Source organism: Gossypium arboreum, chromosome 5, assembly GCF_025698485.1.
Source record: "Gossypium arboreum isolate Shixiya-1 chromosome 5, ASM2569848v2, whole genome shotgun sequence".
Taxonomy (NCBI): Eukaryota; Viridiplantae; Streptophyta; class Magnoliopsida; order Malvales; family Malvaceae; genus Gossypium; species Gossypium arboreum.
The window spans coordinates 15,848,915-15,857,746 of NC_069074.1; the positions used below are offsets into that span (position 1 = coordinate 15,848,915).

The 8,832-nt window shown below is 32.8% G+C and overlaps 1 long non-coding RNA gene across 1 annotated transcript; it reads right to left on the reverse strand.

Annotated features, from left to right (window-relative positions):
* Positions 1 to 776: 776 nt before the first annotated feature.
* LOC128292806 (uncharacterized) lies at positions 777 to 1,200 on the reverse strand. The gene is made up of 3 exons (XR_008282732.1): positions 1,133 to 1,200; positions 938 to 1,022; positions 777 to 823 (listed from the first exon to the last, which is right to left on the reverse strand). It is a non-coding gene; the product is annotated as an uncharacterized LOC128292806 (long non-coding RNA).
* Positions 1,201 to 8,832: the final 7,632 nt, after the last annotated feature.

Consider the following 8,832-nt stretch of genomic DNA (forward strand, 5'->3'; position numbering starts at 1 on the left):
TTTAATAACTGGGGCATAAGCCCTTTAATAACTGGGGCATAAGCCCTTTTGATAACTGGGGCATAAGCCCTTTAATAACTGGGGCATAAGCCCTTTTTCACTTCCTCCATTCATATAAAAAACCCAACCCAATGCATTTATGAACATCTCGTGTACATATCATACATATCATGTGCATATCATACATGTCATGTGCATATCATACATATCATGTTTATCAAAATCCCATGCATTAAGTTCATATATAAACCCTAGGGGTATAATGGTTATTTTTACCTAGGGGCAAAACGGTCATTTTCATATTATAAGGGTAATCTTGTAATTTTACCAAAAATTAGGGTTTCTATGTTCATTAACGATTACAAACAATTCATGGGTGCATACAAGTGATTCGGCCCACTTTTAGCAAAACGAGTTATTGGGCCAAAAACCCCGATGGGCCCTACTCACCGATTTTGTCATCTAGGCCCATTTAGCCTATATCCATAACAGATTAACAGTCTTAACATGCAATTTAACATATTTCTGTTTTCTACCAATTTTACCCAAATGGGCCCGAAAGCCCAATGGGCCCCACTTCGGCCCCTCGAGGCCCAACTTACCAAAAACGCCAAAAATCACATTATTACCGTTTCCATCGTTCTCGATCATCGTCTCATCGATTCTATCTAACTAGTGAGCGTTCACTTGCTCACAAGTCCTCGAAATGCCAAAATTTCGGCATTTTGGCTTTTCGGTATTTTATCGCTTTAAGCTATGAAAAAGGGTTCGTTACACACCTGATTTGCAATATTCCTTGACGAGATCTCCTATGCGATTTCTTCTATAATCAACCACTTATAGATTAGACCATGTTAATATTAAACCAAATCGAAAACTACCTATTATCATCACTTACACATTCGGCCACCATCCACAATGGCCCTTGGGTTCATACCTTTGCCGAAGTTGATGACTAGATTTAGTCACTCTGATGATCCAAGCTTTTCACACACTCCTCGATCGGTAGCCTTTAATCCTCACTAGCACCAACAAACCAAATAACACCAAAACCCTTTTAGCCTTAGTCGACGGAGGGTTTTCACTTTTCTTAAACCACAAGATACAAATGGAAAGAAGGTTCAATACTTACCAAGAGATCTACTCGTTGAAGAACGTTCCAAATACCTTCCTACCCCATATCCGTTGTGAATCCAACTTAAACGTGCGTAGAAAATAGAAATATTAATTCTCGAATCACTAAAATATGAAGCTTTCGGCTTTTCAGCAAATATTAATCTAAGCTATTACGAAGGTTAGTACACACCTGTTACGGGTTAAAGTTGAAACGTTTCCATAATCAATCACCTACGATAACCACCACCTGTCACTCAAACTTAACTAATCCAATATCAATATATGTAAATCCTAAGCACATCACCATAATGAAACATAAGGGCATATTCGTCATTTTACCATACGAGGTATTACGGTCACTTTACCTTACAGGGCTTTACGGTCACTTTACCCTACAGGGGCTTTACTGGTCTTTTTACCTAATAGGGTATTTTAGTCATTTCATCCTACAAGGGTGTTTTGGTAAATCTACAAACCAAGGGTATTTCAAGAATTTTGTAAACCAATGGTATTTCTATAATTTTAGAAAGTCAAGGGTATTTCGTAACTTTGTAAATCGAGGTATTTTGATAATTTTACAAATTGAGGTATTTGGTAATTTCACAAACCAAGGGTATTTTGGTAATTTTACAAACTAGGGGTATTTTGGTAATTTTACAAACTAAGGGTATTTTAGTAATTTTGTAAATCGAGGTAAAACAATAATTACGTAAATTAAGGGTAAAATAGTAATTCTATAAATCGAGGTAAAAGCGTAATTACAGAATCGAGGTAAAACAAGAATTACGTAAGTCGAGGGTAAAACGATAATTATGTAAATCGAGGGTAAAACGGTAATTATGTAAATCGGGGTAAAACGATAATTACGTAAATCGGGGTACTTTGGTAATTTTACAAGTCGAAGGTATTTCAAGAATTTTACAAATCGAGGTATTTCAAATTTTTACAAACTAAGGGTATTTCGATAATTTTGTAAACTAAAGTATTCTAAACATGGATAACAATACTAATGGCTCTAAAGCCCATTCTCGCCCAAATGGGCCCACACGCTCGTGTGGCCTGCTTAGCCCAAATCTAGCCACGATATTAGATTCACCTAGCCTAGCCCAATATTTACTACACAATCAAACAACTTATCTAATTGGGCTGTGAGGCCCATTAGGCCCATGATGACCCCTTTCTACCATCGCGGCTCAAGTAGCCATCCTACACTAGAGTAGTAAGAAATACACACCTGATAGGAGACTGGAGTTAATCCACACTCCGAGCACTCTTAGCCGACGCCCAACCCAAACGAGCACGCCATACAGCGAAAGGGATCAGCCAAGAAATGTGCCTTTACTCTCCTCATGGTTCCCTCTATTTAAAGCCAGCTTTGTATCCACTCTTATGTTAGCTTCCCGATGTGGGATCCCTCCAACATCAGAGTTTAAATTCAACACCAACTCTTGCCGCCCCCTTTTAGCAAAATAAATGCTCTTTGCTTGCCATGGGATTCGAACCCATGCCTCCCTTCAGATGCTCCACACGCTACTTGCCACTAAGCCACAAGGCTTTTTGTGTCATATTTTATCCCCAATTAATTATAAGGTCTAGAGGCCAAAGTCCAGGTTCCCTTTAAAAAACCCAAAATAAATTGCTAGAGCCAAGGCTTGAACCCAGGCTCCCATACAACCTTAATGACGCCACAACCACTAGACTACAAGCTTCCTTGTGTCATTTATTTAACACAATAATTTAAAAACCCTCATCCAAGCATCCAGGTTTTTTTCACTTAATACCAAAATTTTTGCTAAAGCCCAAGTTTGAACCCAAGATTTCTCTAACACTTCTCAGGGCCATTAACCACCAAAGCAGACATTTAATTGTGTCATTTCATTACACAATTAAATACCTATATAAAACCTCCTTACAGACCCACACTCAAGGCCCAATACTTCTAGGCCCAAATTCGGGGTGTTACATAATTTCTCTTCAATTCATTCCCCCCGCAATTTTAAGGGTACAAGATTTGACTCTTCTTCCATTAATTTTGGTCTGCTACACCATTCCTTGGGTGTCATGACCAGATGTATATGCTCGATATTTGCATGGATGCAAAATTCCATCTTTCTCTCGAGAATGATCCCCTTTTAAAGCTTGGGTTGACATTGCTTGCTATTCGTCAAGATTGTACCTTCGATGCAATATTTGTCTCTGATATATTTGACAGAAAATCTTAAGGGGTAGTCCCTCAGACAATTCCAACCCTTAGGCTCGGTAAATTCTAAACAACAGTCCTGTTTCAGGTTCCCGTATTATTTAGAAACTTCTAGAGTCATAAGCAGAATCTCCTTTGTGGAAATATTTTAATCTATATTTCAATGCGAAATGCTTGAAAGAGATCATGGCAAGGGATAAGAATGAAATTAAATAAGAGCATAGCTCGCAACAATTAAAGTAATCGGAGATATCCAAGGTAATAAACAATGGTATATAAAAAAACAATATAATAAGTCTATGTATAATAGAAATTTATATTTAAAATAATTAACTTCCTTAAAAAATATATATATATATATTTACATAATAAATGTATAATAATAAATAAATAATATAATAATATAAAACATAACTCAAATTAATTAAATTAATAGAAAATAATAAAAAAACAAATATAAAAATAATGCGAATAAAGCTCAAATTAATTAATTTAACAGTAAAATAACAAAAATAAAAAAGGGGTTAAATTGAATTAAAAGTGAAAACTTTGGGGCCAAATCAGAAAGGAAATAAAATCAGAGGTAAACTCCCTCTCTTTTCCCTTCTTTCGTTTGTGTAAAGAAAAAATGTGAACGCCAAAGTAAACAAAGTTGAATAATATAAAAAGTTACCTTAAAAATCTGATTTGTATTCTCTTTGATATCGTATGTGTATTCTCTAAAAAAAAATCCCCCCCTTACAATAGTTTTTCCATGGCTTTTATAGCCAAATTTTACAACTTATAACAAGTAGGGTGATGGAGTTAGTGGGGGTGATGGAGGTAGTGGATGGTTTAGTAGGGTGTGGGGGTGATGGAGGTAGTAGATGGTTTAGTAGGGTGATGGAGTTAGTGGTCGGTTTAGTGGGGTGTTTAATTTGGGCTGGTTTGATTGGGCCTGGGCAGAAATTGGGCTTAACACCAAAAATATCCAAAAGTAATGCAAACTTATTCACAAGTGATGAGCATTACCGATCAAATTCATTTCTGAGTTTCTAACTTGCAATTTATAGTCTTTTGATTAAAGAAACCCAAAAATCAAGCTCATCTTCAATTTTTTAATTATTAGTTTCTTTTCTTAAATTGAATTAGAATGGAATAAATATACAATGAATATTTTATCTTTAAATATGGATAACATGGTTTTATTGTGTTTTTTTTCTTAAAGGATGATTAGGAGAAGTGAAAATCTGAAAAACAAATATCATGATTCACATGTATCTCTGGTGTTCACATCTAAGCTTGACTAGCATCAGTTTATCACTCTATTTATGAAGAAACTCAATATCAATATCTTTTGTTTCTGGATTACTACTGTCTCACACCATGAAGTCAACCAGCCTCAGGGACCTTTAGTCGCTCACAGATGGAGCAGGGATAGTTGTCTCCTTATCCGAAGATAAGTTGCTCGCTTTCATTCAATCCGTGTTACGTGCTTGAATCATAAAAAACTTATTAACACACGAAAAACTTTAGCGAAACTTTAAAGAAGAGTTTAGTAACCATCTAATCACATAAAAATGAGTTGAAAAACACTTCGAAACGTCAATTTCATTCAAAATCTCGAATTTCACCATTAACGACCCATATAAACTTTTGATTCAATAAATAAAAACTCAATTTAAAAGGCTAAATATTATCAAAAACTAATAGGAAAACAGAATATTACTTTCGTTGGAAAAAAAATGGACATTTGGTGCAAATCCAAGAAAACCCACAACTTGAACAATGGTAAAATCAATGGTGTTTTTTATACTTTTCTTGAAATTCTAGGGAGGTTTAATACTTGGAATATGATAGAAATTAAAAGGATTGATGTTTGGAAGATCAAAATAGATAAACGGTGTTTGAGGTTTCAAGGGACGTGAATAATAGGTGAGGAAGAAAAGGGTTTCTTGAGTTTCCCGGGAAAATAGGTTGATTTTAAAGTTTTGGTTTATTTGCCTTTAGACCACTCTTAATTTAAACCCTTTTGCAAAACAATCCACTTTTAAAAATTAAATATACTTTTTACATTATTTTCAAAAATTGATTTAACTTTCAAAAAGCCATAGTCAACTATATTTTCGAGTTACCATAATTCAAAATTTTCAAACCCATTTTGAGCTAAAATTCCTAATTTACCCCCTCAAAACTTCTAGACTCAATTTCAGGATGTGACATAGTTTCCATGTAGCAGCCTATTTTTAATAAAATCAGAACAGTACTGTTGGGACCACAAATCCTAGTCCAAAAGAAAATTTATTTTAATATTATTTTATAGTTTATAATATGATAGGAATATCGTATAAAAATTTTGTTAAGAAAATTTTATTGATTACATGTTTGATTGATAAAAGGATCAAATTCAATAAAATGCAAAAGTTTAATTCTAGTAGCTAAAAGGATCAAATAGCTATGGAACTCAAAATTGGAAGTCCTTACATGGAAAATAGACTATTAAGAGGAGTTAGTAGATAAATTTGACGAATCATCCATAGAAAATTAAATAAAGAAAAGGACTAAATTAAAAATTGAAATAATTAAAGATGACAATAAACTAATATCATCTTATTTCATTATCTTCCCCAAATTAAAATACATGGAAACCCTATCTAAGAGAAAAGAACTCAGCAATCTTATTTGGCTTAATTAGGTATGTTTTCTTATCCCGTTTTTAGTAATTTTTATATTTCCGAGATCTTAATAACCTAATCTAGCTATTTTGAGGATTAATTTGCAAAGTTATCAAAGTATTAAAGTTTTTCCATGGATGAATATGCATGAATTATGAATTTTTATGGTAGAAATGGAAAGATTGTTGATAAATAAACAACTTTTGTAAAGGAAATTTTCATCAAACTGTGATTTAAGGACTAAATTGAAGAGATGTAAAATTCATGGAAAAATTTTGATTTTTGTGAAATACATGAACTGTTATTGTTATATGAAAAATTCAGCTAGGCTTGGAATAAAGTTAAGTTGCATGAAATTCATTTTCAGAGCCTAAGGACAAAATTGGAATTAATCAAAAGTATAAGGGCAAAATGATAATTTTGCCTAAGATGTGAATTGCATTGAATCGAATATGAGTTTTATTAAATTGAGTTAAATTTACTCGTATAGATCCGGATAGATCAAATACGAAGTCAAATCGTGGAAAAGAAAAAGTGTCGGATTAATAGACTTTTGCATACACAAACATTTGTCTAGGTAAGTTCGTGTAACTAATTGTGTTTTAAATGTTTATGTGATATGCTTGATTTATATGTATGTGAATTGTATAATTGTTAAGTATGAAAATAAATCACATATCCGACAATGCTTGACAATAAAAAATCCCGTTTGAACAAATGAAATTAAATGGATACAGGGTTCCCGAAATGTGCTTCTGCATATGTTGTGAACACACCATAGTTCACAAGAGCGTCCCGTTATGGCTCACATGAGCATCCTGATATAAACTCTCTTGAGCTTTCTGATATATGGTTTTTCTAAGCTTCCTGTTTATACGCTCTTATGAGCATTCTGATCGGTAGTGATCCTGTATGTGTTGCGGACACACGCAGCTCTTATTAGCATCCCAATATAAGGCTCTCCAGAGTTTCCTGATTAAAAGCTCTTTCATGAGCTTCCTAATAATAACTCTTTGGAGTTACCCGTTAAGCTCACATGAGCTTTCTGATTTAAGCTCTTATGAGCTTCCTGTTATTAAGCCCGGATAAGCTTCCCATTACAAACTCACATGAGCTTTCTGTTATTTGGCTTGGAAGAGCTTCATGTTTAAATGCTCAATGTGCATTCCTGAATATGAATTGACGGAATATAGTATGTACACTTTGTGTGTACTAACCATGTATCCATCGATATTATAAGTGATTTAATGGATGAATTTATGACAAATGACAATATGAATTTATGATAAAAGATTATGGACATATATTTGATCACATGAGCATGACTTGTATATAAAGTTTGAATACATGATGTGGAAAGTACATGAATAAGGAAATTTGATTAATGATAAGTTCATACTTGTTTATTGTTATTCACGTGAACTACATGACTAAAATGCTTGATGAGGATATGTGTCTAAGAAAAAGGCCAATTTGGCTTGAACATGTTTATTTGTTTACCTTAAATGTGAATTAATTGGTAAGTTAATTTCCTGTTATACGAACTTACTAAGCTTAAAAGCTTACTTTGTTTTATTTTTTCTATTTTATAGTACTAGGAAGCTCGTAAAGGTTGGAACTTGGTCGAAGCCACATCACACTATCCCTCAGACTTCTCGGTATATATATAGCAAGTTAATTTTTGTTATAATGGCATGGATAAGTTAAATTAGCGAATGATGACATGTAAAAGTTTGATTGAAACTAGCCACTTGTATGGCTTGTGTTTAATATATTTTGTTATGTATATACATGGTCTAAGCATGTTTGACATGTGTGTTTAAAATGGTTTAAATAATGGAAATCATATGTATGTTTGGATTAAACTAACATATTTGGTAAAAACATGCATATATGTGAATTGGGTCAATTAGGTAAGTTTGAAAACATGAATACATGTGATGATATGTCATGTATAAAACTTGATTTTGGCTTGATTTGAATGTTTTTGTAACAGCCCAATTTTCATTGGTGTCAGAACCAGTGGTTTGAGATCATTAAAATCTAACAAATGAGCTTGTAAATTTTTTCAGTTAGTATTTATGAGCAATTTATAAATTTAGGAAAAAATATGAATTAGTGATTTATGTTTTAGAAATATTTATTAGATTAATTGGTTTCAAAAACGAGGAAACGAGTCCTTGATTTCATAAACCGAGCCGTAAACATTTTTATAAATATTTATGGAGTGTTATTAGGTTAGTATTAAATTTTTATTAGAAAATTTTAACGTCTTGATAGTTAATTAATTAAAAAGGACTAAATTGAAAAATGTGCAAAACTTGCCAATTAAAGAAATAGGGATTAAATAGCTTAAGTGGTAAATAAGGGAGGACCAAAAAGGAAATTACACATTTTTAGAAGGCTGAAATGATTTGTGCAGAGAAAAAATCTTGAAATTTTATGACTTAAGGGCAAAATGGTCATTTGGGAAATTAAGGTAAAAATAAAAATAAGTGACAAATTGCATCTAGACATCTCTTCATCAATCTTCCGCACAAAACAGCCATAAGAGATCCTCCAAAGCTGGTTTTTCATATTTTTACTACATGTGAGCTCAATTCTTGCTCTTTTCTTAAAATTTTTGTGTTTTTGAGACTTTTACAATTAGGTCCAACTATTTAATTCATTAGTTTTTGATTTTATGGGTGATTTTGAAAGTTACCATGCTGGAATTGTATAATGAATTAATATGGATTTGAAGCTTTAATTTTGTTATATGATGAATTTATCAAGTGATTTCAATATAAATTGATTATTAGGACCAAATTGTGAAAAGATTGAATCGTAGGGTTTAGTATTAAATTGTGTTTATAAAAGGTT